Below are 27,779 nucleotides of genomic sequence, written 5' to 3' on the forward strand. Positions count from 1 at the left end.
CCTTATGTCTCCTTTTAAAAATTTGAGAGTGAGGGACGGATTGGGAGAGAGATCTACCATGAACCACAAACTCTTAGGCACTTTACATGCCTTAAGTATTTTAATGGTCACATCAGTTTCAGAAGAAGGGAAACTGATGGATTGGGAAGGCAATTTACTCCCTACCCCAGAGCTGTAGCATCTAGAGTTGTGGTTTGAAATTTAGTATATCTGACAGCAAAATGCATGTTCTTACTATCACACTATATTTGAATTCAATTCAGTAAATATTTATTTGACATATACTCCATGTAAAACACTTTGTTATGTGCTAGAGAGCATTAAACATTTAAAAAACATGGAACATAACTGACATTTAATCATGATGCCTGCCTCTCTGGCAACAACTCCCTCCAGGCAGTGAGCTTCCTGCCAGGGGAACTGGTCCCTGGCAATAGCTGACTGAAACAAAGGTGGGCACCTGTTCTGGTGATCTATTGCTACTTAACAAGCCACCGCAAAATGCAGTGGCTTAAAACAATGACAATATTTATGGTGTTCACAAATCTGCAATTTAGGTAAGTCTCAGAGGGGACATCTTGTCTCTGCTACACTCAGCATCAGCTAGAGTGTATTGAAGGCCAGGAATGGGAATCATCTGAAAGTTTGCTTACCCCCTAGTCTAGAAGTTGGTGCTAGCTGTCAGCTGGGTCCTCGGTGGAGACTGTCACCTGAAACACCTTCTATGTAGTCTTTCCGGCTTGGGGCCTGGGTTCCAAGCACAAGCATCCCTAAAGGGCCAGGACAAAGCTGTTTTGCCTGTTAGGACTCAGCCTTGGAAAGTATCACTTAGTATTACTTCCACTGCAGCTATAGGCCCACACAGATCCAAGGGGAGGAAATGTAGACCCCAACTCATGCTGAAGGACTATTGACATCACCTTGTAAGAAGAGCATGTGGGATGCTGCTGCCCTCGTTAGAATACCATCTGCCACAAGACCTATGGATGGGCCAGTGACCTGTTGTAGGAAAATAATCCAGGATAATCAAATTCCCTTTCAAGTGAATATAATTTACAAATAATTTAGAGACTAAAATAGCTGCTGGAGATTCATCTGGAAGGACATAACAGAGAAAGAGGAGGAGGACATGATAGAGCATGCATTCACTGACATTATGGAGCAGTAGACAGTAGGAGTAAAAACCCGAGTCTTATTCACTTTTCTGTGTATCCTCAACAGAGTACAGTACAAACACATAGTAGGGGCTCACATGTGTCACATGAAGACATACATGAATGACTGGAAAGAGGGGACACAAAAGAAGAGGTAAGTTTGGAGACGAAAGATGAGATTCTATTAGAGATATGTTGAGCTTAAGGTTCCAGCTGTAGCTCCTCCCTGAGATATCTAACAAGCAGCTAAGAAGGTGGGTCTGTGGTTCAAAAGAGAGAGCAAGGAAGCCATGCTTAGGAAGCCATGGCCAAGGTCAAACTTTGGCTGAATGAGACTTTCAGGGAGGAGCATGTAGAGGAAGATGGATGAGTAAAGCTCAAGCAAAATAATGAGTGGTTAATGTGATAGGCTTTAAATCTGAGTCGGATTTAATGTCTGTAATATCTGCTTCACCACTTTCTAACTGTGTATTTTCTTAGGTTTGGCTACTTAATCTCTCTGTTCCTCAGGATCTTTTTTTAAAATTAATTAATTAATTTTATTTTTGGCTGTGTTGGGTCTTCGTTGCTGCATGCAGGCTTTCTCTAGTTGCGGCAAGCGGGGGCTACTCTTTGTTGCAGTGCGCGGGCTTCTCATTGCGGTGGCTTCTCTTGTTGCGGAGCACGGGCTCTAGGTGCATGGGCTTCAGTAGTTGTAGCTCGTGGGCTCAGGAGTTGTGGCTCGCGGGCTCTAGAGCACAGGCTCGGTAGTTGTGGCGCACGGGCTTAGTTGCTCCACGGCATGTGAGATCTTCCCGGACCAGGGATCGAACCCATGTTCCCTGCATTGGTAGGCGGATTCTTAACCACTATGCCACCAGCGAAGCCCCTCCCCAGCATCTTATTGAAACATTGTTATAATAATACAAACTACTCACAGGACTGTGGATTACCTGGTATAATGCCTGCAAAGAGCTTAGAACAGAGCCTGGCACGTAGCAATCAATGTATGTTAATGACCATAACTCTTCTCAGTTTTTTGGTTTTTTTTTCATCTAAAGTTCAGGATTAAGCAGAGGAAGAGCCAGAGAATAACACTGGGCATGAAGGCTTTATGAAACCTTGTGTAATAGTCCTAATGAATAGCTGTGGTTACATTTATCACTGAGTTGCCAAGCATCAAAGAGTTGCTGACTGTTAATAGTTAAGAGCGGGTGACAGGGTGAGTCATATTCTCTAGACCAATATTTCACAAAGTTTGTGCTTTTGGGTGTGCTATAGTAATATATATTGCATCAAGAAAAAAAAAGTATGTTCTATCTCAAATAAATTGGAGAAATGCTGAGTTAAGATTAAATAGACTTTTCTTAAATGTATATGCCAATACAAGTTATGACTGGCTAAGAAGGAGATATAGAGCATCATTTCCCCAACTCTTAGGTTTTTGTTGGGATCATTCTGCTAAACCAATGTGTAGAACACAACTTCTCAATGTTAGTCAAGGAAAAATCTCTTGGGAAACTTCTTAAAAATACATATTAGTGGATCCACCTCCATAGATTCTGATTAGAAATTCTGGTGTAGGGTTAAGGAATCTGTATTTAAAAAAAAACTCCCAGGTGTCGCCTTGCCTCCAGGCAGCCCCGAAGAGTAACTGACCCCTCCCACAACCCCCTTCTCTCTTTCCAACCTATTCTGCGAAAAATGGCTCCCACAAAGAGGGGTAGCAAAAAAAGGGGGGGGGGTGTAATTCTGCCACCAAGGAGATGACTAGAAAATAGAATATCAACATCCATAAACACTTCCATTGAGTCGACTTAATGAAGCATGGACCCCAGGCACTCAAGGAAATCTAGAATCTGCTGTTTATAAACAAACAAATCAAACCAAACAAAAAAACCTTCTTGGGAACTCTCAATGTCATTATTTACACTAGCTCAAGAAAGCTATCTAGGGCTTCCCTGGTGGCGCAGTGGTTGAGAGTCCGCCTGCCGATGCAGGGGACGCGGGTTCCTGCCCCGGTTCGGGAAGATCCCACATACCGCGGAGCGGCTGGGCCCGTGAGCCATGGCCGCTGAACCTGCGCGTCCGGAAAAGAAAGCTATCTGAACTGAAGGAATAAGGACTATCCAATAATATATATAAGTAAGTTATCCAGGAAACATAATGAGGACAAAGATTCATCAAACAAGCATAGCATAACTTTTACCTTCATACCTGTTATGCTTTCAAACACCTTCAGACAGTCGACTGTCAATATGGATGAAAGCTAATGATTTGATTATCATAAAATATAATTAGGCAAAAGTAGTTGTAGGCTCTACGTATAAAGAAATTCAAGGAACTTCCCTGGTGGCGCAGTGGTTAAGAATCCGCCTGCCGATGGAGGGGACACGGGTTCGAGCCCTGATCCGGGTAGATCCCACATGCCGCGGAGCAGCTAAGCCCGTGCACCACAACTACTGAGCCTGCACTCTAGAACCCGAGAGCCACAACTACTGAAGCCCATGTGCCTAGAGCCCGTGCTCCACAACAAGAGAAGCCACTGCAATGAGAAGCCCGTGCACTGCAACGAAGAGTAGCCCCCGCTTGCCACAACTAGCCCGTGTACAGCAATGAAGACCCAATGCAGCCAAAAATAAATAAATTAAATAAATAAATTTATTTAAAAATATGTAAAATAAAATAAAAACAAAGAGAAGTAATCTAACAAAAAAAAAAGAAATTCAAATTACCGCCCCATGGAATTAGTGGTAATCTGACAGATTTCTAAGAATTCCTAACAGAACTTTCAGGCAGTCAGATTAGACTTTTTAAACCTACTTAGGACTCATATCTAACACAATGGGGATATTTGTGCTCTCTGTGTGCCTGTTTAAAATTTAATCTAGGAAAAAGCTCCCTAACTGAGATTTATTTGAAGATCGAAAGAGACCTGAGAATATGCTGATCTAAGAGATATACTGTTAAATCTAATTTAAGAGAGAGTGTCTGAGACCATTTGGAAACAAGACAGTTTTTTCTTGTGAACATCCTAACTCAGAAGAATTTAGCAAAGAGTGAATGGTTATATATACTTCTACTTTTACAGTCTGCTTTAAAACTTTTATGGTAAAAAATAAAAGAAGATAAAAGCATAACATACCTTCCAGGCATCTCTTTACCCACTCAGGCAGTTAATCATTCTATATGTCTGACAAGATAGCATTTGGTTGCAGTCACTCTCTGTCTTTTCCAGCACCCTTGGTGCAGAGGGGATGGGAGTAAGGATAAATTAGCCTATGAGAGGCCACCCATGCTGCACTCTTCCAGACTGGAAAAAGATAAAGAGACATGACCATTAAATGCAACGCATGGTCCTATGTTAGAGCCTATAAAGAATATTATTAGGACAATTGATTAAACTTGAATGGAGTTTGTGAATTCAGTGTCCGTCAGTGATAATTTCCTTATTCTAATCCTTATGTTGTGGTTATCTGGAGAATGTCCTAAACTATTCAGGAGCGATGGGCACCACATTCCAAACGTACCCCCAAATGGTTTCAGAAAGAATGTTTTTGTGTTATTCTTGCAGCTTTGCTGAAGTTATTCTGAAATTATTTCTGAAATTGTTTGAAATTATCTTAAAATTAACATTATCTTTAGCATTTAGAAAGACTACATTCATTTTATCGTTTGTGTTAGTTTATCATTGATTTTCTCAGGTTCTCTAGGTAAACTACCAAATCACCTGAAAATAATTTTACTTCTTTTAACTAAATTCCTGTACCCCTTATTGTTTTCTCTTTTTAAATTCTGCTGGTTAATAACTCCAGGACAGTGTTCAATAGTAACAGAGATAGTGGACATTCCTGACTTTTTCCTAATCTTATTAGAAATTCCCCTAATATTACCCCATTAAACACAATTTTGGCTTTAAGAAATATGCATCATTTCCTATTTTCTTGAGCAATTTTTTTTTTAATCAGGAAGCATCTTTCAAGAACTTTTTTCTTCATCTAGGGAATAGTCATGTGATTATTACTCTTACATCTACTAATGTCTTGCTCATGTTAATAGATTTCCTAATACTGAATCATCCTTGCATTCCAGAAATGAATCCCACTTGCTCATGGTACATTATCTTAATGTGGTATTGTGTCCTGTTTTTAAATGTTTAATCTAGTATTTTTGCATTGATATAGGATGATTGCTTGTAAACATATTTTCATGTTAGAATTGCGTTCCTCTGTACTGTTTTTAGCAGAACAGCCTCCATGAAACGGTGTTCGGTGGTAACAGAAATGATGTGGGAGGAGGTGTCGGGAGAGATGGAGAGACTTGGCATTAGAGTCACACAGACCTTTGGGAGGTTTCTGGCCCCCTCCCCTTACTGACTGAGTGACCTTGGAGAAATTATTCCTGCTCTTCTACCTTCTATTTCCTCATCTGTCCAATAAGAGAACCATGGGTTGTGTGAGGACAAAACGATGTCTATAAAGACTCCAGTACAAACATACATAGATACAGAGAACAGAGAAGTGGTCACCAGAGGAGAAGGGCACAATGGATGAAGGGGTCAACTGTATGGTGATGATGGAAACTAGACTTTTAGTGGTGAGCACACTTTGGCATATACAGAAGTCAGACTATAGTGCTGTACATGAAACTGATATAATGTTATAAACCAGTGTTACCTCAATTAAAAAAAAATACCAATACAATGTCTGGCACAATGTAAGCCCACATAAACATTGGGATATTTTACTATAAAGAATTATTTTTCTTCTGCTGCTTCTCATATTATGAAAATAAACGTAGTGTTAGGATATATGTAAACAGATATCATAGTTTCCTCAGGAGAACCTTAGTGCCTCAGCTTAAATGGTCCCCAGGATTCTGCTATGATCACCGAGCCCAGACCGGCTCAGTGAGCCAGCTTTGTATTTTGTCCCTTCTTTTATAGTCAGCCCATTCCAGACTAGAGGTTCCACGTAAACAGTAAGTGCCTTGTGGGGGACAGGGTGGGAGACTGTGAAATGAATGGAAAAGGAAGATAAAATTTCTTGAATCCCTACTACATGCCAGGGGCTAATTTAGGTCTATTTGTAGTTAATAGGTGAGGAAAGCTGGCAGGTAGCATCAAGATCTCAAAACCTGAGAGAACCAGCTTAAGGGTAGGGGTGGGTGTCGTCTCTCTATCTAAGAGTTGAGATTAGCTTTTGTTCTTTTCTTCTTACCCTCTCCAAGAAGAGGAGAAGGGAAAGATGCATTATCTCTGAGTTGAGCTCCTGGCTACTTAATCTCTTAGTCAGTGTTCTGAGCCTGGGGAAATCTTTCTGTACGGGGCTATGGTCATGCTTCTAGGACTCCTGAGTGTGGAGAGGGTAAGGAGAGTGCTAATTTATTGATGCAGTTATTCTACATCTCTTTATTAACTCAGAGATGAAAAGGCTGTCTACCACTCTAAGACTGGTAGACAGAGAATTGTGGGCGTGCTGGGGAGAAAGAGGTGGGCCTAAAGACACTGGCATTTGTGTTGAACCTAGAAAGTTGAAGCTAAATAGAAAAGCAAAACCTGTGGGAGACAGCATAGTGCAGGTACTAAGAAACAGGCTCCAGACTGACCCAGACCGGGGGCTACATTTTGTCTCTTTCTTGCTGTTGACCTTGAACTAGTTCCTTATGTTTTCTGAGCTTTAATTGTATTGTCTGTAAAATGAGGGAAAAGGACCTAATATATATGGGTTCGTGGTGAAGGAAATAATGCAGGGAAATCACTTAGCCTAGTGCGAGTCCTCAAAGATAATGGCTGTTATTATTATCTGGTCTTCAGTAGTGTTCCTCAGTCTTGCCTTTGTCAATAGTCCTTTCCTCACGTTTCCTTTTTTTTTTTTTTTTAAACAGCTTACTGAGATATGATTCCCATAACCATACAATTCATTCATTTAAATTGTAGAATTCTGTATTTTTTAAATACATTCATAAAGTTGTCCACAGTGTATATTAGAACATTTTCATCAACCCCCAGAAAAACCCCCTGCCCGTTAGCAGTCGCTCCCTACCCCTCCTCCACTACTCCCCACAATGAGCTCTAGGCAACCACCAATCTATTTTCTGTCTCTATAGACTTGCCTGTTCTGGACATTTCCTATAAATGGAATCATACAGTATGTGACCCTTTGTGACTGGCTTCTTTCACTTAGCATAGTGTTTTCAAGGTTCATCTATGTCAGACCATGTGTCAGTACTCCATTCCTTTATATGGCCAAATAATATTCCATTATACAGATATACCATTTTATTTTACACATTTTATTTTACACATTTTATTTATCCATTCACCAGTTGAAGGACATCTGAGTTGTTTCTACTTTTTGGCTATTATGAATAGTGATGATATGAACATTTGTATTCAAGTTATGTGTGAACATGTTTTCATCTCTTTTGGGTATATACCTATGAGTGGAATTGCTGGGTCTTATTGCAGCTCTGTGTTTAATCTTTTGAAGAACAGAGAGACTGTTTTCCCAAGTGGCATTTTACATCCCCAAAGCATGTTATCCTTTCCAACATGTGATATTATCTGTCTTTTACATTATAGCCAGTGTAGTGGGTGTGAAGTGGTATCAAATTGTGGTATTGGAGTGCTTTTCCCTAATGAATAATGTTCAGCTTCTTTTCATGTGCTTATTGGTCATGTGTATATCTTCATTGGAGAGATATCTATTCAGATCCTATGAGCATTTTGAATTTTAAGTTTCTTTTAATATTCTAGATACAAGTCCCTTATCAGATATATGATTTGTAAATATTTTCTCCCATTCTGTGGGTTGTGTTTTTTCTTTCTTGGTATTATTTGTAGCACAAAAGTTTTTCAAGCTTCTTTTTAATTTTTTAACATCTTTATTGGAGTATAATTGCTTTACAATGGTGTGTTAGTTTCTGCTTTACAACAAAATGAATCAAGCTTCTTTTTAATGTAACTCATGGAAGTCTATATTTCAGCATTTAGCTCCTACAAAAATTTTCCAGTTGGTAGACTTTCAATGGAAAAGTTGGCCTTGCACTTCACTGACAAGAATAAAGCCCTCAGTATGTAAATATCCTGTACTCTTAACTCCTTCCATCACACAGCTCTTGACCTATGTAGGTATCTATCCCCCTCTCCTTTCCTTTATTCATCCTCTTGAAATGAGGAATATATATCCTAGTCAAGGCCAGCCTTCCAACTGTAAGATGACCTTGTCCCCTCCATCTTCTCCCAGGAACTTTAATATTTTAATAAAATATTAAAAAAAAAAATCTGCATCCTCCAAATATACATCTCCAGCCATGGCCATGATCTCTTCCCTGCACTTCACTTGATCTATAGATATCCTCCAACCCAACATGTCCAAAATTGAATTCCCCTCCTCATGCCATATCTGAGTCATCGTGAAAATCAAATGAGAAATATTTGGCATAGTAAGTACCAAACAAATGGGAACCCTAACATGATGGTGGGCCCACATCATCTCCTGGGGCAGCCCTGAGTCTGCAGAGAAAACTGGACATATGAGAGCTGTGGGAGGTCTGACTTAAAGTCAGGAGCTCCGTGGGGAGCTCTTAAGAACAAGGACATTGGCTTCCTTTTCTATAATGAGATTTTGTAAAACTTAAATGATATAATAAAGACAAAGTACCTAACATGCTGGTAAATAATAAGCATGGGATGAAAAATAGAAAATAAGCAACAGTAAACCCCAAGCAGAAACTATGTGAAAAACGGATTCTTCTCTTTGCCTAAATATTTGCCCATTGATTGTTTGCCAGCATCCATTTTTTAAAAAAATCTCTAATTATTTTATCCAAAAGTGTGCTTTTGTCGGTGGTGGTTGGTGGTGGTTAGTGTTGATAGTGTGAAAGTTTTGTCATCCTAAAGGATAGTCAGCAGTGGGAATATAGGATGACCCAGGATATCTGTTTTTCAATTTCGACAGCAGTTTGTGTTTCCTAGATGTTAGCTCTGCTGACCTGCAGCTTTCAGAGGTCACCTCAGCTTCCAGCTTCCCACTCATGGTATCTCTCTTTTCTTGCTGAGCACAGGCTGGCATTGATCCCAGTTTCTCCTTTGAGATTCAGCAGAAGATCCTGATGGAGGAGGATAATGCCCAGAGAGAAGAGCCCAAGGAGGACAGAGTTGGTGACGGGCAACATGTCGTGAGATCTCCCTTTGTGTGCACTTCATCCTCAGAGGTTTTCAGTAAATATTTATGAGTACCTACTCTCTGTGATGCATATTGGGAATGACCTGGCATTTCCCAGGATAAACCCGGGAGTCCAGCAAACACCAGGAAGATAGTCTGAGGCTGTCAATTCTAGCCTGGAGCTTTGATCATGTGCTTACTTACCCCACTGAGCACGTGCTGAGGTTTTGTTTGGACCAGGTGCTGAGTGACAGGCAGGCCAAAGCAGCTGATGTGGAGAGGTCTTTTCCAGTGACTCACCAGTCATTCAAAAATCAAGATGCACACAAAAAGGGGTGGGATGGGATGCAGAGGGAAAGACATGGAGTTTTAGGTGCTCTAGAAGAGCAGCTGATCCTACTGTCTCCTTGCAGGGTCGGGGATGAGGCTCCAACTCAGTAGCTCTCCAATTCAGGGCTCACAGTGCTGGTTGTAATCTTTGTAATGTGTTCCCCAGCATCAACAAAATAAATAGATTCATAAAGTGTGTATTTTCCTTATTATTTTTTAATATGCATCAGATGATCAAGTTACCAGGGGACGGGGAGCGGGTGCTCAGGGATGTGCTCGGGACCTGGTTTAGTTGACCTCACCAGGATTAGCTGATCATCTCTGCACTGCAAAGTCCTCCTCTAGTAAGGGAGGGTGATTTCAAGCTAGATTTAATTTTTCATTTACTTATTGTGCTACATTTTAGACACAGGAGTTAAAATAGAAAGCTCCTGGGTTACTGAAGTTTCTCCAGAGAAACAGAACCAACAAGAGATGTATATGTATATAGAGAAATATATATATATATATTTATATTTTATATAATAGAGAGACAGAGAGGGAGAGTGCTAGAGATAGAGGTAGAGATAGAGAGACAGAGAGAAAGAGAGAGAGAGGGAGAGGGTGGTTTAAAGACTTGTCTTACATAGTGGGGGCTGGCAGGGCTGAAATCTGCAGGGCAGGCCCAAAGACTGGAAATTCAGGCAAGATCTGATGCTGTAGTCTTGAACACAGGTTCCGGGGGACACGCTGGAAAGCAATGTAGTGTTTCTATGTTAAAATCTTGAGAATTCCTTCTTCTTTGGGAAACCTCTATCTTTGCTCTTAAGGTCTCAACTATTAGATGAGGCCCAGTCATGTTATGAAGGGTAATTTGCTTTACTCAAAGTCCACTGATTTAAATGCTAATCATATCTAAAAACACCTTCACAGCAACATCTAGTCTGGTGTTCTACCAAAAAACTGGGCACCATAGCCTAGCCGAGTTGCTATAAAATTAACCATCACAGCCCTCTAACCTGAGGGAGTTTATGTCTTGAGCAGAGACAGATGATAAAACAGAAAATTTGCAATCCAATAACATGAAGTACTTTAGCTCCTAACCAAAACCTGGGTGGAGTTAGGAAAAGCTTTCTGGAATGTATGATTCCTGCACTTACTATTGCTGATTATGAGGAAAGAGGTGAACGAATATGACACTTGTGAATAACTGCAAGTTGTTTATGATGATTGAAATGTCCCCTCCTTGCAGGGAGAGGGCAGAGGAAACAGTGACCTACTAGTTAGGAAAATAACCTGGAGTAACCAGATGACTTACTTTTTTGTTTATTTGTTTAATGCCAAAACAAGGATTCTGGATTTATTTTATCTCACGTCTTGAAGGAGTCACTGAAGAATTCTTAAGTGTAGAAGTGATGAACTTAGATTTTCAGTATTCAAGACCAATTTATGTAATTATTCAACAAATAATTTATGGTATCTGTCACGTATGAAGTACTGGGGGAGGCACTGGGCATATAATGGTACACAATGCAGAAGTGCCTTGACCTCACAAAGCTTAGAATTATAGGGGTGGGGGAGGTGAGGGAATGAGGGGAGAAAAAAAAAAGACAAATAAAATAATCACAAATTTTAATTTGTGTTATTGAGAACAGAGCCTTGATTCAGAAGCTTATCATTCCAATGTCTGCTTACTCCTGTCATCCCCGGCCATCACATCCCTGCCATAAGTGCAAGCTTCAAATACTGAGTAATCCCTCAGCAACTGCCCTTTACCTCATCCTGTCCTTTCTTGTACTGAAGATGGGAGCAGTTTGAATGGAAAACAAGGGATTGATATTTCCAATAGGATCAAAGCATTCAACTATTTACAAAGTCATAGGGAATTGAACATGGATGGTAATAGCCCATGAGAGATAAAACTTTCTTTTGGAGACTAACTACCAGTGAATTATCCATTAGAGGTAATGTTGCCCTCCACCCATATGGATCCTTCAAAATTGCCTGTGTAAGGAATTCCCCACCTGGATCATCACTTCGATTAACTCAGGAGCCAGATAGGATGAAAGACAAAACTAGCTTGTGAGACAGCAAACCAATAAACCACATCAGGGCTTGTCTTGATAACATTGCCCATCAATGCTCAACAGACCAGAGGAATGAAGAGCATGTAGGTGATTTCCCTCCACCAGCACTCCAGCTGTTGGGGTCCTCAGACCTTATCAGGGCTTTTTGGAGAGGAACCAGCGGGAGAGCCACAGAAACTTCTGCAAGCAGGGGTGGGAGAGAGGGAAGGAAATGCACTCTTTAATCATATCCACGTTTGCCTTCTTGACTAGCAAATTCATTTCAATACCTGTAACTTCCCTCTTGTGAGTTCTTGGGTTCATACACCTTCTATAAAGCTAACTTTTAATATTAACATTAAAGGTAGAGTGTATCTATCCCACGTTAAATTTCTGGAGATTCTTATGTCAACGTTATAAATATAACACATACCCTGGAGATCAACCTCTTGAGATGAACAATAAGAGAAGGACCTTTTTTTTTTTTTTGCGGTACGCGGGCCTCTCACTGTTGTGGCCTCTCCCGTTGCGGAGCACAGGCTCCGGACACGCAGGCTCAGCGGCCATGGCTCACGGGCCCAGCCGTTTCGCGGCATGTGGGATCCTCCCGGACCGGGGCACGAACCCGTGTCCCCTGCATCGGCAGGCGGACTCTCAACCACTGCACCACCAGGGAAGACCCAGAGAAGGACCTTTTGAATAGAATTTCTTTTTGTTCCCATTTGAGAAACCCAGTAAATGAATTTCGATTACCTTCTTTAGGCATATTTGTAACTCATAGAAATGCCTAGTTCTTGTGAATAGCCAGACATTCAAATGAGTCTAAAAGAACTGTACCAGTCATAAGCATCACTATCTGTATCTCAGAAATAAATGCTTCAAACAACCACTTAGAAATTTTTGAGCACTGATGCTAAATATCTAGTCAGAGATGGGTGGTATGTAATAACGTTTTACTAGCTCTCTTAACAACTCCCCTGAGAGAAATTACCCCCATAATGTGAAATATTTAAGAAGGTCAAGCACAGATGAATGGATAAAGAAGATGTGGCACATATATACAATGGAATATTAGCCATAAAAATAAATGAAATTGAGCTATTTGTAATGAAGTGGATGGACCTAGAGTCTGTCATATAGAATGAAGAAAGTCAGAAAGAGAAAATCAAATACCGGATGCTAACGTACATATACGGAATCTAAAAAAACAGTACTGATGAACCTAGTGTCAGGGCAGGAATAAAGATGCAGATGTAGAGAACAGACTTGAGGACACAGGGGAGGAAGAGGAAGCTGGGACGAAGTGAGAGAGTAGCATTGACTTATATACACTACCAAATGTAAAATGGTTGGCTAGTGGGAAGCAGCCGCATAGCACAGGGAGATCAGCTCGAGGCTTTGTGATGATCTAGAGGGGTGGGATAAGGAGGGTGGGAGGGAGGCTCAAGAGGAAGGGGATATAGGGATATATGTATACGTATAGCTGATTCACTTTGTTGTACAGCAGAAATTAACACAACATTGTAAAGCAATTATACTCCAATAAAGATATTTAAAAAAATAAATAAAAAGGTCAAGCAAGTAGCCCTAAGTCCCAGGTGACACAATTGGTTCACTGGAATATTGTCACCGAATTTCCGGTTCAACACCTGACCATAATAGTCAAAAGTTACCTGTTTCGTACTTAGTTCTGTGAGAACTCAGGATCTGTAACTATGGAGTCATCCAAAGATTAAAAAATGGATGGCAGTCAGGAGTGGGCAGAAATTCAGTATTTTAACTGGGCCCTTAGTGAAAATTCAATTGAGCAGCTTTTTCTTGGACTGAGAGCTTTGTTTAACATATTAGGAAACAGAATCTGGACCACTTTATTGGAGTGTTTAAATTCTGTGGCTGGAGCTCATCTTTCTCTTTCATCCTACTCCTATATAATCAGTTTCCACTTCCCACATAGCCACTGGCTCTTCCTGTATTTGTCAGGCAAGGAGGAGCCAGTGCAAGTTTAGAGCAAGGAAATGACATAATTAACATGGTACTAGATGTAAAATCTAAAATTCAAGGCCTCATCCCTTCCCTCCCCGCAAGTGCCTCCCCAGCTCCCTCGATCTTATCTCCCAAGCCTCCCTCCATGTACTGTAGGTTCAGGCAGGCTGCGTTACTCACCACTTCCCTAACCTGCCTTTACCGCCCAGCTGCTTTGTGCATATTGTCTCCTCTGCTGGGAAGCTGTTCTTTCAATATGAAGGCCACACACGTTGTCTTCCCTGATAGACTCATTGGGCAGAGATACTCCTTCTCTGAACTCCTTTGTATCATTTTCTTTAGATTTTGTATTACAAGATCACATTAGTTATATGCTAGGCAGTAAATTCCTTATGTATAGACACACAGTAAATGTCTTGTTTTATCTCCACTTCCCACCAATCTAGGCATATTGTGTGGAACAGAGTAGATGCTTAGTAAATCTGCCTCTGTGTTTAACAGGCCTCATGACCTGAGTCTTGGCCCCTGCTCTGAGTTGTCAGAAGTCTCTAGTGCATTGAAGTCTGTATATATCTGGCACGTCAAACACTTATCCCTGTAAGACATGGCTCCAAAATAAATACATAAATTATAGTATATTATATTATGTTATATTATATTATGTTATATTATAGGGGAACTTGAATTCAAGGTATGAGATTACTGGAGGGATGGTGAAAGTCAGATGAAAGAAAAATTAAACAAGATCAACAGAGAAGAGAAACTGAGTTCCCAGCAATATCAAGGATTACCACTGATAGAGCACTGTTTTTTTCTGTGATGAGCAGCTAAGCTACAAAGAAAACTCCTTGTTTTAAATCTGCCATGCAGGAAAAGTAGATCAACTCAGGGTCCTCAGATGATTAGAAAAGTAAACCAGATAAACACAGCTGTGATAGGTTAATCTAAAGGGGCTACACACACATACACACACACCACACACACACACACACACACACACACACACACAGCATCCTTTTCCTGCCTGATTCCAATAAAACTCACAGAAAAAAATGGAGACAGATCAGAAAGAAACATTTTGATGCAGAAATTAATCAGGTGCTCCAAATGTATTTAAATTATTCTCATAATTAGAGAGCCAGTCTTTTAATAGTTTGAACATAAGGAAGCACATGGGGATAAATTTCCACTTTAATTTTGATTAATTTTCTGGTGTTAATTTGATGAGCTAATGTGTTATTTATACTTAATATATTTGAATATATATATGAGAACACAGTGTAAAATCCAAGTATCCAATAAGATTATTGGAATAAGAATGCATTGAAGGCATAAAAAAAGAGTAGGAAGCAAAAATCTTTAGTACAATAATTTAATAACTTAATTTATAGTAGTACAATTCTATTACATTATACATTATAATATAGTACATTAAATTGTGCTACTATATATTAAAAATTATAATTTATAATAGTACAATAATTTAATAGTAAATTTGACACTGTGCTTCCTTACAAACAGGATACAAAGGGAAACATTGGTTTACACCGTTTTCCTTAACAATGATTGCAAATCCAATGTTAAAATAGATGAAGATACCTTTTCTAAGAAACGAAAGTACTTGGATTTTTTTGAGAGAGAAAATTTATCCTAGCACTACATTCTTTTTTTTTTTAATTTAAAAAATTTTATTATATATATTTTTTTATTTTGGGCTGCGTTGGGTCTTCGTTGTTGCAGACTTTCTCTAGTTGCGGCAAACGGGGGCTACCCTCCGTTGAGGTGCACAGGCTTCTCATTGCAGTGGCTTCTCTTGCTGCGGAGCACAGGCTCTAGGTGCGCGGACTTCAGTAGTTGCAGCACACGGGCTCAGTAGTTGTGGCTCGTGGGGTTAGCTGCTCAGTGGCATGTGGGATCTTCCTGGACCAGGGCTCAAACCCGTGTCCCCCGTATTGGCAGGCAGATTCTTAACCACTGTGCCACCAGGGAAGTCCCTAGCACTAAATTCTAAAAGGAGTTTATGAAGTGGAACTCAACGTCTATAAGGCAGTACAACACAATGGTTGATGTCATTAATAACAGTTCCAGAAAAGGGCAAGTGTGGTTGGAAACTACTCATTTGATGAGGACGTTATGCTAAGTGAAAGCCAGGCACAGAAAGAAAAAAACTGCATGATCTCACTTACATGTGGTACCTAAGAAAGTGGATTACAACACATAGAAGGTAGGTGTGGAAAGGTGGTTACCAGGGGCAAGGAGGTGGAGCTGGGGATGGGGGATGGGATGATGTTTGTCAAAGGGTACAAAGTCGCAGTTAAAGGATAAATAGGTCTAGAGATCTAATGTGACAGCATGACGATACTGTGTTGAATACTGGAAATTTGGTGAGAGCAGATATTAGGTGTTCTCATTATACACATAAAAAAGGTAACTGTGAGAAGGTATGTTAATTAGCTTGACTGTTACAATCATTTCATTACGTGTATGTCCATAAAATACTCATGTTGTCTACCTTAAATATATACTATTTTCATTAAAAAAGAAAAGAATAAAAAAAAAAAAGAAACTACACTTTTGAGTAATCCCTGGGTGCTATCTCCTGTGCAAAGAGTGGTGTCTACATTATCACATTAATTCACAAACATATGGGTTGGGTGTTATCAGTCCCATTTACCAGAATAGAAATATGGTTCTCAGTGAAGGTAAATAACACACTCAAATTACCTGACTGGTAAAGGGGCTGAGTCAGGGTTTAAACCCAGATCTCCCTGACTCTAAAATCAATGATCTTTCCACTGCACTCTGCAAATAAAAACTTCTTGATTCTTTTTATAGGCATAATATTAAAGATAACTTTAGTATAAACAGTTGTTCCACAAATTGGACAAGAGTTGAGAGTGACCAAGTTAAAAGCTTCAAAGATTTTTTAGGTTATTACTGCAGAGAGAGGAAAAGATGTACAGATTCAGGACATGAGCTAATCAAGTCCAACCAGCCATTTGGAAAACTAATTCCAAATGAAATAATACATAAATAATTCATCATATTACTGTGTGCAACACTTCACCTTTCCTTAGCTGAGAGGGGTGGCTAAAGAAAAGTACCATCAGGTACTGTAACCACTACAGATCCTAGAGAAGGGAACAGGGAAGGAAGTTCTGCTGTGCAGTTTACAACACAATATCCCTGGTGGACAACAGGGAATGGCAGACAGAGGTAGGTGTGGCAACAGAGGTAGGTGTGGCTGGATCTGTGATTAAATAGGTCACTTTGTTTTAAAGAACCCAGGAAATGGAAGAAGTAGAAGGAAAGTGCTCATGTCTTTTTATTTTTTCTTTCTATTTAAAAAAATACCATCGTAGGGCTTCCCTGGTGGCGCAGTGGTTGAGAGTCCGCCTGCCAATGCAGGGGACGTGGGTTCGTGCCCCGGTCCGGGAAGATCCCACATGCCGCGGAGCAGCTGGGCCCGTGAGCCATGGCCGCTGAGCCTGTGAGTCCGGAGCCTGTGCTCCGCAGCGGGAGAGGCCACAACAGTGAGAGGCCCGCGTACCACACACACACACACAAAATACCATCATAACTAAAAAAGTTCTGGTAATAACAATTATTGCAATAATAATAGGTGTTAAACTCTGAGCGCCTTCTATACATTTTAAGATGTTGGGGTCTGCTTTTCACATTTACTATAACCCTTGTACCTTGTTGATCTCTTCTATCTTCAGGTTGCCGTGGCATTATGAAAACTCTTGAAAACCATACTAACTCATTGGAAGTGAGATGTTTTGCTGAGTTTAGTCACTTTACAAAATCACATTAAACGAATACTCTTTGAGCCCTTTCCATGCACCAAGTCTTGGAGTGTGGTTCACGCAAATGTGAATAAAATGACCCCTCTAGCCTTCAAGGAGCTTGGCTATAGTAAAAGAGACAGAGATGTCAACAAATAAAACAAGATGGTGAAGGAAGGTCAATGAGGATCATTTTTTTTCTGGTCTAGTGATTTGGAATTACTCATTATACAGATGTTTTCTCTAGTATCATTCCTATTTAGAGAAAAGGTGGAGGGGAGTATTGAAGAGCATGAACTCTAGAACCAGGTTGCCCTGTGTCCAATTCTGCCTCTACAAACTTATTAGCTGAGTGACCATTTACTTCTCTCTGTCTCACCCTTTTCACTTACAAAAGGGAAGTAGTAACAGTACTTACCTCAAAGCGTTGTTATTAATTAGTTTAATTAAGACTGTAGTATATTTGGACAAACACCTGGCAGATACAGTAACTACTGCTCTCAATAAGTGTTAGCTATATTTTCTTAGATATGAATATTGTCAACCTAACTATGGCCATTCTAGGTGTGTTGTGTTGGTAAACATTCTCCTCAGAACCTTAGAGGGAGAACGACTGTCTCTGAGATGTCTGTCTAGTCAGGAGTCTTGCTGGTATCGTTCGAGGCCACAAAATGTTTGCACCCATAGTGCTTTGGGTCAAAGTCATTCAGTTTTGAGCACCAACTACATGCCAGGCATCGTTTTAGGAGTACTGTGGCTATATCACTGGAGAGAGCAGACAAAAATCCCTCCCTGCACAGAACTTACATTCTGGTGAGGAGAGTCAGATAATAAGCACAATAGAAAAATACATTTTATAATAGGATAGAAGGTGATCGTTCTGTCATTAAAAATAATAAAGAAAGCTCACTAGTATGTGGAACGCCTTTTAAATTTTAAGTAGAGTGGTCAGGGTAGACCTGAGGAACATGGTGACGTTTGAGCAGTGTCTTAAAGGAAGTGAGAGAGTAAGCCATACTGGTACTTGGGGTGGGGGAGGAATTCCAGGCAGAGAGGACAGCTAGCACAAAGGCCCTGGGATGGAAGCATACTGTCTAGGACTCTAGTCCAGGAATATTGAGGAGGCCATTATGGCAGGAACTAAGTGAGTGAAGTGAAAGAAGTAGGAGCTTAAATCAAAGAATGGCACATCATGTATTGTCCTTCCAGGCCATTCTATAGCCTTTGGCTTTAGCCCTGATTGAGATGGGGACCATTGCAGGGTCTTGAGCAGAGGAGTGATATGAGTTGTCTCAATGTTTAAAAACGATCGCTCTGGCAGTGTGTTGAGAACTTCCTTCATGGGGACAAAAGTAGAAACAGGGCAAGGATAAAGTCAAGATGTGATGGTAAATTAGGGTGTTAATTAACAGTGGAGGTGGTTAAGTAGTTGAATTTTGGATTTATTTTAAAAGTAGAGCTGAAAAATTTTTTTCTGATGGATTGGATTTGAAATGTGAGAGAAACAGAAAAGTCAAGGATGACACCAAGCTTTTTGGCCTGATATGAGGAAAACTTCATTTGGGACAGGGTGGTTGGGAGACAGAAGGAGGAATTTCAGGATTTTAGTATCAGAAATGTTATGTGGGAGTAGCCTAGTAGGCTAACTGGGCAATAGCCTGGAGCCTGCAGTTCAAGAAGAGATGGTCAGGCTGGAGTTAAAATTTGGGAGTCATTACCACATATGTGATCTTTAGTGTCGTGAGATCACCAAGGGTGTGGGTGTTGATAGACAAGAGATCCAAAGCCCGAACTCTGGGGACTCTCCTGCTCAGACACTGGGAGAAGAGAAGGGACCAGCAAGCAATCTTCTTCCCAAAGAAGACTAAGAAGGAGCAAGCAATGGAGTAGGGGAAAAAAAAAAAAAACATGAAAAAGTTGTGGAAGTCCAAATAAAAGTTTTCCAGGAGGAACAAGTGTTCCACCATTGATTTCTGCTGATAGTTCGAGTGAGATGAGCCCTGAGAAAATGTCCAGTTTAGGAGTTTGACCTTGACAGGATGCGTCCTAGGGGACAGAGCAGAAGCAAAAGCCCAATTGGAATAAATGGGTAGAGAAAACTTGGAGACAGCTTTTCTTAACAAGGCTAAAGGAGTTTTGCTGCGGCTGAGCAGAAAAAAAGGAGCAAGTGGCTGGAGGGGGAAGTGGATTCAAGAGAGAGTTTTTAAGATGGGAGAAATAACATGATTTTATGGTGATGGGATGATCCAATCGGGGAAACTGCTGAAGCATTTAAGTGTTGGATTGATTCCTGTATGTTTCTGTGGGGAAAAGAGCCAAGACAGGGGAAACTAATTCCTATAAAACACCAAGCAGTTCATAGGTGAGCCTTTCCTATAAATTAGAAGTCAGACTTTTACTTGCACAGATGAAAAGTGCATTATAAATAAGCTATTTGTTGAGTGCCTACTGAGTGCCACTCGTGGTGTCAGGGACTTTGTATACATTATCCGGAAGCTTATTAACCATCCTGAACATCAGCTATCTCTGTCACTACACTGTTAATGACACTGTTGCTAGGAGCTAAAACGACTTGGCCAACCAAAGCCATAGTGATCATAAATTAGTCTGCACTTTATTGTGCTCTTTCTTGCTGTTGTGAGTTCCGCGAGGGCCGACGACCTGCCTCTTTGTAAGCCCAGAGATTCACCCAGAACTTGGAAGAGGTTCACTCACACTCATTCGTGCGGAGATCGACTGAGGCCGCCCTGGGTCCATTTGGTCCCTTTCCGTGGAGACACCCGCCGTTCACATCAGCATTGTTTTCATTGGTTGCAGCAACGAGAAAAACACGTTGGAAAATATAGAAACTTTCAAGAGAAGTAACTGAAACGAAATCAGTACAAGTTAGTTTAAAATCCTCCGCTGAGGCCGTTCCCCAACCATTTTGCAAAACTGCTTTTCTGACGCATCAGGTGCCTGCCCGCGGGCGAACTGTCGGGAGGAGGTGAGGTCACCTGGAGTTTCCCGGTATAAACCTCACCGTCGGGCGAGGAAATCGTCGCTCGAGGACGTGTACCCACCCGCCCTCTTCCAGCTCATTAGGAAAGCCTGCCACAAGGTTTCTACCACGGCTGTAAACGCGGCTCCGAGAAGCTGGCGCCCCGTGATGGGGAGACCAGCCAGACCCCTGCTGCAGCAGTAAAAGCCCCAACTGCAAACTGCCTGGCACCTTCACCGACTTCACTGCTCCGAGTCCCTCGGTGCCCGCCGCGGTGGTTACGAAGGGGGCCGGGGCACAGGACCGAGCCGCGCGGAGCCCACCACCGCGGCCCGAGGGGGACCGCACCCGGCGGCTGGGTGCCCGCAGCGCGCCTTCCCTCCCTCGCCCTGGGGACCCGGCCGCGCCGACGCGCCAGGTGAGGAGAAGGCGGCGGCCGGCGGGGTAGAAGGGGCCGCGCAGGCTCCGCGCGTCCGGGCCGCATCCCCCGGGCGTCGCCTCCCCCGCCGCCGAGTTGGTCGCCGCCCGTTTGCGCGGCCGAGGGTTGTGGGCGGAGAGGAGGCAGTGGCCGCCGGGGCCAGGAGGGGCGCGCTGGCTGCGCACAGCGCGTGCTGAGTGGCCGGGCGGCTGCGGCTGGAGCTGCGGCGGGGCCGGGGGTCCGGGGCTGGAGGGAGGGTGGGAGGGAGGCGGGGCGAGGGCCAGGCGAGGGCCGCTGGAGCCGGCGGAGAGCGGCGGCGCGGAGAGAAGATGAGACGGTGAGTGGCTGCCGGGGACGCAGAGTTTCTTGCTTCTCTTGTGGGCTGCAGGGACAAAAGCTCGGGCTGGGGTTAGCAGAGCCCGGGCTGAGCAGCCTCTGGGGCCCCGAACCCCAAGAATGGGTGGACCTCGGTTGAGAGGATCCTGGGGAGGCAGTGGCGGGGTGGAAGAGCAGCTCGCAGAACAGTTGTAGGAAACGGGCGGGATTTGGGGGAGCCTGAGGCAACTTTTGCCGAGAAGTCTGGAATACCCAAGGAGAGAGGGATCGGGATCTTGGGGCTAGAGCCGCTTTGTCGCCGTGGGCGGAGGAAAGAGTCCGCTGCTGGATGGTATGGGCGCGGAATTCAGAAAAGACCCCCTCCCCCAAATATCTAGCTAGCTGCCCTCCTGACTCACTTTGTTTCAAGAGTGGGGCTCACTAGTTTGAACCGCCCAGAGACTCAAATTCCCATTTGGCCTTGGGTGCCCCCCAAAATTTATGGTTGGGGCGGTCTCCGCACCCCTAGAGATAGCGGCTGGAAGTAGAGAATGTTTTGAACCCCTGTTTCACCCGCGCCTGGCACGGCCGAGGCGCAGCTTGAAATGTTTGCTGGTACATTGAATAACTTAGTTCTAGCAGTCATCACTTATTAAAGCGCCGAGGGCCGGGCTAACTCCCGCCACCGCCAGGAAATTAAGAGGCTGACAGGCTGTCGCTTCCAGACTTGGGGTTTCCTGTTTGAAAGAGCTTCGGAAGTCGAACCTGCTACCCATCTACCTTTCTCATGTAAAAGCGGGAACTGCGCCCTCAGCCTTTTATGTCGGTAGACTTTCCCGGGGCTGGAAATCCTCTCGCCCGGCCCTGCCCTCATCCCTAGAAGTCTTCCTTCTGCTGCTCTAAAGAAGCTCTCAACAGTTCTAGAATGCACAGCTAGTCACAGCCAGACGCAGCTGGGAGTGGAACTAGAAGAAGAGGCATAAAAATGTGGCGTACTTTTAGTGTAAATATATGTCAGCCACATTTCCCTTCATTGTATGAATGTATTAATTACAGATATATATTATCAAGTATTGGACGCGTAACTTTAAGCTTCCTAGTTTGGCTTAATTTAGGCGTTTGAGATATGTCTCCGAGAATTCTAACATCTGAATTCAGCTGGGAGAGGTCTAAATGAAGTTCACAGTTTCAGAGTGTTAGTTAAACTTTTGCCCTGAGAGCTCTTGAATTCTTGGTTCCTGGTAGGATAGCAACAGAGTAGTTGGATTTGGGATAAATAAAGCTTTAGAGCTGCCCACTATTTTAACAGAATGGCTACATCCCCGGTACCATTGCCCTCAATTGTGTAAATATTTGTTTGAATAAAGAGCTAAGGTTCTTTGAAAAGTAACAGTTGTGTCTATTCATGATTCCCTTTTCATATCCTGGGCTTAAGTTATTTAAAAGGTTTTGTGTTTTATTTTATTGTTTTCGTTTTACATATTTAATGTGGAAATTTAAACATTATATGTACTTGAGAAACTCTGTAAAGTCCCCAAAACGTTTATAACTGGGGTTTCCTTTAAAAGTGAGGGGGAATAGAGCTTTTGCTCTTAGTTGACTAGTGTAGCCTTCACCTCCTGAGACCCAGAGGTTTGCAAATCCCAGCCTTTTTCACAAATGAAAAAATGAGATGTTGGGCTAGGAGTAGCCATCATTTCAATTTGCAGGCTTCAGTCTGTTCCATGCAACTGGCAGACGCTGTTCTTTTGGGCTGAGGACTGACTTTAGGGGGTGTCTCCTGGATCCCTATTTGAAGTGAGGGAGGAAAAGATAGCTGGGAAATTCTCCTAAGAGCTTGCTACCTCCTATCTTAAAGAACACCAGACGAAAGCTGGAACTCTTTAGCAACCTTTTCAGAAACATTTTATTTACTGGCTTTTGCACAAGAGAGGGAAGAAAAAGCTGAAGTGATTAAACCCACCACTGAATTTTGCTGTTTTCCTCAAAGCCCTCTTTTGAGGTCTGTACTGTAATGCAGGGGTTGATTCTGGAGTGCACCAGAGGACTTGCTGTGAAAAACGTGATTGCTTTTAAATACTTTTAAAGAGCAGTTGAGGTTATGACTCTGTATGCTAATTCTCAACCCTTAGCAGAAAGGCGGTTGGCTCTATGAATAACTTGGAAAGACAGTGGTTTTGTACATCTTCCAAGTGGAATACATGTGCGTTATAAATCTGACTGTTAGATCTTGATGTACTTTACTTATTAACTGTGGAAATGTCATCTATTTGAAACAAAAACAACTTTTAAGTGATGTGCTTTATTATAAAGCCCTGGTATACACAGCAGCTGTGGTTCTGAATGGAGGCGGGTGGAGTGGGGGTAACTTGCTCCCCAGGGGTTATTGGCCAGTGTCTGGAAACATTTTTGGTTGTCCCAACTCGGGGCAGGGGACAACCCCAGTTGCCAACTGGGGCTGGCCTCTAGTGGGTAGAGGCCTCAGATGATGCTGTGTAATATCCTATAATGCACAGGACACACAAACAATGAATATCTAGCCCCAAACTCTTCACTAGGGTATTACCTTGAGGACATATGTTAACAAGATTAGGGATCTTAATCTAATTTGGATCTTCTAGAAACTGACGGTATTTTTGCTCAACACAGAGAGACCTTTTTGTCTGCAGCAGATTCTTTTGTCCTTGGCATTAAGAGTCTTAATATACCATAGATGTGAAGGAACTTGTGTTCACTGACTTTGAGTTGGCTTAAAATTACAGAATTTTGGAGTGCTACGGTGCAAGGGAGCCTCAGAGATCACTGAGCTCAACTTTTTTGTTTTATAGACGCAAAAACTGAGATGCCCAGAGATGGTGACTGGTAAAGTCTCAAGTGTGTTAGTGACAGATGTTAGTTTTAGATAAAACCCAGGATTAGAGAATTTAGAAACTGATATTCAGGCATATGTAAGTTTTTAAAAAATGGACCTGACCCTTTGTGAGAATTTAGAGGTCACATTCTCTGTGAGGAAATAAATAAACTCTTTGATGGGGGAAGGGTAGCATTAGCCATGGTGACTGTGGAGCATATGCCTGGGTGTGTCAGCCCCAAGAAGAACATAATTCTATTGTGCGACCTGTGACACTCCACGGCTGATGCCTGCACCATCCTTCCCATGGCAAAGTGGGCAACAGATGGTTCCACATTCACAGCAGATGCTATGGTACAAAGCAGAACATTTGAGATTTTTTTTCCTCCCTGCCTTATGGGTTAAGAGTAGAGGGCATGAATGGATAGGGTTGCCTTGGAGAGAAGAGAGGATGAGAGAGGCCTCCTGAATACAGAGTTAAAAAAGACACCTGGCATATAAGGAAATGAGCATGCTTTGGGGCAGTTGTGAGGGATATTCATAAGCTGATGAGTGGATATGTAAGATAAATGTGATATTTGCGTAGAACTTGGGTTAGGAATCTGAAGACATTTCAAGCTTGGCACTTCCTTGGGGGAAGAGGGCAAAATAATAATGGGGGTAAAAGGAATCTCAGAAATCCTCTTATCTGAATCTGCTCACTTGGCCAGTGAGAACCTCCTAACTCCTGTTTCATTGTACTTTCTTGTACAACCCCCAGTCTGTATCTTTCCATCTGTTTACTTAGTGGGGAAGAAAATGATAGTAATATAAAGTTTTTGTTCATTTTCTGGGAGAGTGTAAAAAGCATGTATTTGTGAATAGCTCTGCTTATAGAAAGGAGTTATCTCAAAGAGTTTTTTTTTTTTTTTTTTTTTTTTTTTGCGGTACGCGGGCCTCTCACTGTTGTGGCCTCTCCCGTTGCAGAGCACAGGCTCTGGATGCGCAGGCTTAGCGGCCATGGCTCACGGGCCCAGCCGCTCCGCGGCATGTGGGATCTTCCCGGACCGGGACACGAACCCGCGTCCCCTGCATCGGCAGGCGGACTCTCAACCACTGCGCCACCAGGGAAGCCCTCAGAGTTTTTGACGATCAGAAAAGTTGTGCACATATGGCTGCTCTCACATTTTACATTACGATTATCCATTAGTCCTGTGATTATGGATTTTAGTTGTGTGCTAAGTGGTCCTGCCACGGTAGTTATAATCCTCAAATCTGGGAGGTTCTGGAAATATAGGAGAAGTTTTTAGTGTGCCTTTCTTGGAAGAGCTCCGAACCTCGCTGTGGTAGGTTCTTATCATTTTGACAACTAGCCAATGGGTGTACCTCAAAGCCGAGTACATAGTAGTATATTTAGAAATGATTCAGAAGTGATGACTTTTTAAAGAGGCTGCAGGTGCTGCAGTAAAGGGGTATAGCACCCTTTTCATGATCACCTTTCGGGTAGTCATTCTTTTTTTTTTGTCGTGTAGTCATTCTTGTTACTTATTTTTCAGGTGATGGAAGAGAAGATGAGTTTGTTTTTTTTATAATTGTTGGCTGGAAATATTTGTTGGCGTTTGATTAATGTGACTCTTATCTTTTGAAAGTGAATAAAACCAAAAAAGGTAGCTCAGGTTTTCAAATCCCTTCAAAATGAGTATTTGGTAAGGCAGAACTTGTTTCTGCCACCCAGAAATTCGAACCTTCTAAGGGTTAATTTGCAGAGTTGTTTTCATGATATTTAGGAATGTTTTTAGATGTTGAAAAGAAGGTTTGTGCTGTATCTGCTTTAAAGGCAAGATTGTTATCTATAGCAGCTAATGATCAACAGGGGAAACCCAAATATAAAAATCATTTTTATTGAAATTCAGTGGGAAGGCTAGGGGTTGGAGAAGCTTGCCATACAAAGAAACAGGTAAATAAGGTGTAGAGTAACAGGCTGAGTTACCTGGAGACTTTTTTGAGAGGTTTTTTACAAGAGATATTTGTTTTGCTTAGTGTGAGTGGGTTGAGTTTATTAGATGAACTCCATTTCCTTACTTTGCAAATTAAGGGGAAGAAAAAGTTTGTTCATGCCTATATTTAATATTGTTACCTCAAGCAGGGTCAGCTTTTTCCAAGATTTGCTGCTAAATCTAGAGTTCAGTGGAAATCAGTGTTGATCATCTTAGAATATTTTGTTTGCATGCAACATGTGACCTCTCCAGATGACGATGTGCTTGTGGAATCAGCATAAGGAATGGCAAAAACGCTAAAAGTTACCATCTTTCTCCTTGATTTGTTTCTTGAGCACCGTATTGCTAAAACAAGGGCAGGTAAAAGCAAAGGAAAGCCAGCTTCTGCGTTTGTTTGTCCAGTTCAGATGCAGCCTGAGTAGTGCTTCATAGTCAAGAGATATTCAGAGGGGACTGGGAAGTGAGGTCTGGCTGCCACACTGCTTACATCATTGCAGAAGTAGGTTTTTGAAAACATATTTAGTAAGGAAATTGCAAGCCATGGGAATGTAGACAAAATATTTCTTATACATCATGCCGAATCAAATAGCCGTATTATATTACACTAACATAACTCTGACCAGGCCTTCTTCCCCACTACGTTATGCTGAAATAATTTACCATGCCCTTGGAATGTCATGGGCAACCGCACCGGTGCAATCTTTTCCCAGTTAGGTAGCTAGCTGCCACCTTATCACTAAAACATGTTTCTGTTCTGTAGTCATTTCCATTTCCTGCGTTGTATAACTGGCACTCCTGTGTTATTTAACCTGTGTCTATGGGAGCCTAGAAAGTTGGAGCAGAAAGAACATCTTGTTCACCCTCACCATTTTAAATATGGAGAAACCTCTGCTAAAACAAGGTGAAGACGGGCCAAGGGATTTGCTCTGGCTCTTTCTTCTGTTGGTTATTTTGGCAGAACCAGGACGAGGGTCGGGTATCCTGACTCATGTTCCTGGCAGTCTGTCCCGTATTTTTTGCGCTAGATTGGCCATGACAATAAAAATAACATCCTAATGTAACCATTTCCTTTATTAGGGCTTTTGGTCAGATATAAAAAACAGCATTGATTAAATTTAGTGTAGTCAGTTGTTTACTGACCTCTGCTGGTTCAAGTCCTTTTTCCTTTTCCTTCCAAGCAAAATAAATGGTTAAAAAAGGTAGGTCGCAACAAAGGGAAATATTGTCTATAACACCCACTTTGCATAACCTACAGTTAAGTAATGAAGAGATGGTATCATTATTGTTTTGTTTTGTTTACTTTATAGTATTTTTTTAAAACCCATCCACTCAGTTTTTGAGTTAAAGGGAAAAACACTATGACCATGGGTGATGTGGTCACCTTGTGTTTGTTCCATCCATCCTGAGCCTACTTATCCCCTGACTATTCCCAGTTCACAAGTATTGGGTAAGGGAATGGAGAATAGTACGTTTGGATTTGGTGAATGTTACTTTGAAAAAACAGAAGCTGACTCTGAAGAGAATGTATTTTGATCGGTAGTGTGGAATGGGGACAGGATGCTGTAAAGATAAGAGTTTGCTCCCACCAACTCTCAGCTTCCAATTCCAGCCCATAGGGGTGGTTTCAGGGTCAAGAGAGAGCATCTTCATCCCCATGTGATCCCAGAGTCAATATTTTTCTTGCATAAATTGGTTTTAGAGGATGCTTTTTCCTGGAGTACCCCTCTGCTTCAGGAAGTAAATCTGAAGCACAGATGCAAACAGACATTCAAGACCTCCAACCTAGTTATTC

General features: G+C 42.0%; 1 protein-coding gene and 1 long non-coding RNA gene across 6 annotated transcripts in view; one reads left to right on the forward strand and one right to left on the reverse strand.

Moving 5' to 3' along the window:
• Positions 1-4,433: 4,433 nt before the first annotated feature.
• LOC138842656 (uncharacterized) lies at positions 4,434-20,756 on the reverse strand. The gene is made up of 4 exons (XR_011377382.1): positions 20,659-20,756; positions 20,163-20,312; positions 10,257-10,360; positions 4,434-4,446 (listed from the first exon to the last, which is right to left on the reverse strand). It is a non-coding gene; the product is annotated as an uncharacterized lncRNA (long non-coding RNA).
• A 362-nt stretch (positions 20,757-21,118) lies between these two features.
• The window catches only part of PHLDB2 (pleckstrin homology like domain family B member 2), a 128,820-nt gene continuing 122,159 nt past the window's right edge, over positions 21,119-27,779 (forward strand). For all 5 annotated transcript variants that reach the window (XM_060298048.1, XM_030836751.2, XM_060298050.1 and 2 more), the window contains exon 1: positions 21,119-21,182. The gene's annotated coding sequence lies outside the window, so the exon portion shown is untranslated. The remainder of the gene's footprint in view (positions 21,183-27,779) is intronic.

This window comes from Globicephala melas, chromosome 4, assembly GCF_963455315.2.
Source record: "Globicephala melas chromosome 4, mGloMel1.2, whole genome shotgun sequence".
Taxonomy (NCBI): domain Eukaryota; kingdom Metazoa; phylum Chordata; class Mammalia; order Artiodactyla; family Delphinidae; genus Globicephala; species Globicephala melas.